General features: G+C 33.6%; 1 pseudogene; it reads left to right on the top strand.

The window, feature by feature from the left end:
* Nucleotides 1–4,595: 4,595 nt before the first annotated feature.
* On the top strand, nucleotides 4,596–4,712 carry LOC145247723 (5S ribosomal RNA; annotated as a pseudogene).
* Nucleotides 4,713–5,211: the final 499 nt, after the last annotated feature.

Here is a 5,211-nt window from a genome sequence, read left to right as displayed (position 1 = left end):
TTGAAGAAGTACATTTCGTTTGGATTAGCAAGGATTACGATTATGTACTCGTCTCAGTCGTTATCATCATCATCCTCAACATCGGAACACTGCTGGTATACGTAAGGATGAGTACTATGAGTTATATTTACTTTTATATAGTTTTTCGCACAAAGGGAAAAAGGAGGCGAAAAACTTTCATGAAAATTACAATTACCTTGATTTTTTTTGAATTTTAACAATATGTGTTAGACATAACTTAGGATATACTTCTTAAATTCCAGTTTATTTGTTGTGATTTAAATGGATATAAACGCATATGGTATAGGCACAAATTCTGATTAGAAAGTTTAAATACTTCAGATTTGCATTACATTGGATCCATAGTAATCGGGTTGCTTGAATATAATATATTAAGATCACTTCAAAGTTCAGACATTTTCTAGAATTAAAATCATGTAATCGATGTTGATGAACATTGCAAAAAGTATTCTAGCCATATGGATTAGTATAATATATTGATTTTAATCTTCATAATGAGGCATGGAAGATATATATATATATATATATATATATATATATATATATGCATATATATATGTATGTATATATATATATATATACTTAATTAAAAGAAGTCAATTTTCTCGTTTACTTTCGATATATGAACACAACAAAGCAATTACTATGCAAGTCTTTACACTCACCATATCCAACAAATAGTGCAGCGTTTTCTCGCAAGAATACACGCATTTCGTTACTGTGTAATAAATATTACAATTTTCCCCTTAGATTCACTCTCTCAAATACGTAATCCCACATAGGAAGTAGCAAATATTTTAACCTCATTAAATTAAGTCCTCCGATAGAACCGGAAATCGCCGAGTATTTTTATTCATAGATGTACATAGCAACTGAAAAATTATTTTCCTTCTTAAATGCAATCATTTTATACATATTATGTTAGAGCAAAAAATTCAATCAACAAATGCTCCCCTTATATTATCATATGTTATGATGGCATTGTCGGCAATCAGCAGTTGGGCATACACATTAGTATTATTAGGAGTCGCTCTTCAAATAAGAAATCGGTATTTTCGAACTAGGAGATAAACAGTATAGATTTTGAATACGTTTTGCAAAAAGCTTCTTACATTTCGTATGAAAACTTTGCCTACTTTTTATTCACATTTCCACCATAATTGACATGAATCATTTGACTTACCGCAAAAAGATATACAATTATCGATGCAACATATTTACACACTGCTCGATTTTCTCCTTACACTTTTCGGCATTCGTATGCATCGAGGCCATGAACAGCAGAGATCGACTTGTTTTTCTCTTTACATTTGCTTCATTCCAATGAAATGTTAAAACAGGATAATGTATCGCTTCTTGGCATCTGTACAGAAAAAAAGAACCTACATTACATTCTACTATAAATACTATTACACTTAATTTTTTTTCAGTACTCATACAATTATTGGTATTATATTGATATTTCTCAAATTCCATATTCCTTTCAGGTAACTTGCAAATTCTGCATATTTGTTTCGTTTTTTTGTCTCTTCCATCTTCACATGTGGTTTGCTGGGAAGGCAAAATCTACAATTTGACAGTTTCTTTTCTTTCTTGTTATTATTGTGACGTCCGATCTTCTTGCTTGGATGAGTTTATCTGTTTATATTTTCCTTTTCCTGTACTGTCTCCGGTTTGTGTTTGAACAATTTGTCCGCATGTTCGAGGTGTAGTTGGATGCAGAGCTGCCAGTGAATTGCCTTTCCTATGCAGTCGTTTTTTTTTTATTTATATTCCTATTTGGCTAGTTTTCTGCATTCACTTTTTATGTGGTTTATCGTTTCGTCTTTTTGTTCGCACACACACCCACACACACACACACACACACACACACACACACACACACATATATATATATATATATATATATATAGAGATCACCGAAGTTAAGCAACGTTGAGCCTGGTCATTACTAAAATGGGGGACCAATTTGGGAAGTCCAGGTACTGTATGTAGGAGGACGTCACACCTCCCTGCAAAAGGTTGCAAAAACCTAACGTCGTCATCTCCCCTAACGGGGATATACATGCGACTGGGGACCACTTGTGAATTTCATACTCCTATTAAACTTACTCCTTCGGAGGAAGCCGGTTAAACCCTAAATAGGGTTAGTGCTGACTGCACACACACACACACACACACACACACACACACACACACACACACACATATATATACATTAGAATCAATATTTATAAGACAAGCCCAGTCATATGAAGAAGCTCAATATACGAGGTAGGGCAATAGTATAAAGAAAAAGAAAATAGATTGCGTCATATGCATGTATTAAACATTAACAAATTTTCACTGGATTCCGTCATTGCCTTGGATCATACGATTATGCTTCTATTTTTCTGTCATTGAACCTAACTACATCATGGAGTATCCCTTTTTAAATTTTGGCTTATTTTAGACTTTTAATGCAAATCATGTAAATTGCAATATTTATTACTGCCTATAAAAACATTTCCTCTAATGAGATGAGCCATTTACCGAAAACCTATGGGTTAAGGAAAAAGCTTTTAATTTTTTATTCATATTCGAATAATAAATGTATCGCATTTTTTAAATTTATATATACACACACACACATACACATATATATATATATATACATACATATATATATATATATATATATATATATATATATATAGCACAATATTTTTTAAGACTCACGTTTTTCTTTATAGACCTATCGTTTATTTTACTGTGGATTTCTTCATTACAGCCTTTTCGTTAATTAGGTGAACATTCTATGATTTTATGTTTCCATAGAAATTTTCCAATCCATCCACTCGTCAGATTCGATTTCCATCCATGACTACACTGTTTCTGTTGGCGTTTGCCACCTTAAACATCTTAAGCAATAGTTGATCTTATGATCTTACAAAATCCACTTATTGCAAGGGTGTCCTCAAAGTAGATACCCAAGCGTGCAACAAAGTCCCCCGCAAAACGTGTGCATCTTTGTTAGTATATATATATATGTATATATATATATATATATATATATATATATATATATATATATATATATATATAGTCATCCACATACAGTACTGTTTCGCTGTTTCACAGATCATCAGAGCGGCTAGACAAGCAGCTACCTCAAGCCAGGATAAAAACCCGATCGTTAAAACAACAGTCAGAGCTTGTAACCGTTGTGCTATACAGCTGCTGTTATACGGACAGTAAATTAACAATGTTTTGACATTGTCCAAATACCTAAGCTGAATTTTTTTACACAAAGAGCATCGCTTCATACGCTAATGGTAATTTGTATATCACTTCCCAAATGCTCAACCTAAGATATATCTATCTATCTATCTATCTATCTATCTATCTATCTATCTATCTATCTATATATATATATATATATATATATATATATATATATATATATAATTCAGTGTGTGCAATTAGGGAATAATTGTTTAGTTAAAAAGATGTTAGCAATGTAATTGTGATTTTTATTACAGAACCTGAATATTTGGAAATCAGTGGAAAAATGGAGACATAAGAAAATAAGAAAACTACCAATATGAAGAATGATCAGTTGATTAAGCGCATTGTCACACGCTCTTTGACAAGTTCTTGAAAGACGTGACATATAACCACGCCATTTCAAAAAATACAAATGAAGCATTCAAATATAAAAGGAACGAAACTTAATAAACGGCTATTCCAAAACGATAAATTATCACTTCCGGAATTTTTTTTTTTTATCTTATTATCGTATGTTGTATATGGTGTACTTCTTTTAATATTTTCTTTCTTCAGATTTTGGAGACGATTCATAAATTTTTATAAATATTGTAATATACATGTAATTACTTGAAGTAATACATGTTTTTATTTACAAATCAGACGTACACCAATGCTTTACAGATATTAGCAGTTTCCTGAATCGCGGTCTGTTTTGATGCAACCAGAGAGTAGGGCGGGTAAAGCCCGGACGTACGTTCTTCTAGACACGATGTATAGAGAGAAATCTAGGACGATGGCCGGAGAAATCTGCCTGGAGAAGATACAAAACTGACTTCAAAATCTGGTCAGTGTTGTCCTTTCTTCTCTTTGCCACCCTTTCTAGCAGAAGTAACGTTGAGTACTATCTCTGCTCCAGCGTTATTTTTCATGCCAGTTGCTCAACGGAGCTTTACTCTGTGGTCCTCATTGTAAAGCATTCACGACAAGCACTCGTCTATCTAGAACCACTGTTAGCAGGTTTCCTTTCTCTCTGTTTGTCCCTAAATTCAAAAATTCCATTAGCAAAGCTTTTTTTCCAAGAACCCCTAGTCTGTTGAATACTTTGCGGAGTTGGTTCCCGGCTGATTTAAACATGTTCGTTTTAAAGTCCAACGTAAACAAGTTCTTGTTGAGCCGTTATTTTAAATAACCAATTTTTTCCACGGTGTTGTCTCACCTGAAGCTAATTATCTCTCATCTTTTAATTGCCCCCGGGCCTTGATAAGCAGTGACACTATAGTAAAAATTATCTCGAAACATTCTTTCTGATAACATACTATTTATAAATATACGGCATAATCGCGTTGACACACCGGTTCTCGTCAGATCACCGAAGTTAAGCAACGTTGAGCCTGGCTAATACCAGATGGGTGACCATTTGAGAATTCTAGGCGCTGTATGTGCTCTCCGCTCATCTCGGTATTTGTTTCCAGTCGTCCTGTACATATATTTCACTTGCCACTGGTATTTAACAATGTCGACTGAGGGGAGGTGTGGTTAGAGATTGCGCACCACAAAAATTTCACGCCGAAGCACCCCTACGTAGGTATCCATAGTCTGTCAAAGACTGAAGGAGCCTGTTGTTTTATAAATACCCACAAAGAAAGCGGGAAATATATTAGCCAATTATGAAGGAAACATGTATAAAAGTAATTGTAGAAAAGATCAGGACTAGTACATCATGCCTAGGAGCAAAGTGTAGTATCTGTTGTGATACTAAACTTGACATTCTCTTTACTTGGTCAGTTAAATCAAAATCCTTCTATAATGAGTTAATTTGTTTTTCGAACCAGATTCCTCTTTTTATAGTGTTTACTTTTCTCCACGCTGAAAAAAAACTGACTTAGTGTCCCTCTTTGACTTTGTGGGTAAGGAAGTAATTAGTAACAATTCTAGTCTACA

Source organism: Euprymna scolopes, chromosome 25 (genome assembly GCF_053919585.1).
Source record: "Euprymna scolopes isolate OS-2025 chromosome 25, ASM5391958v1, whole genome shotgun sequence".
Classification (NCBI taxonomy): Eukaryota; Metazoa; Mollusca; class Cephalopoda; order Sepiida; family Sepiolidae; genus Euprymna; species Euprymna scolopes.
The sequence above is the reverse complement of the archived record's forward strand: the minus strand, read 5'-3'. Positions and strand labels throughout refer to the sequence as shown.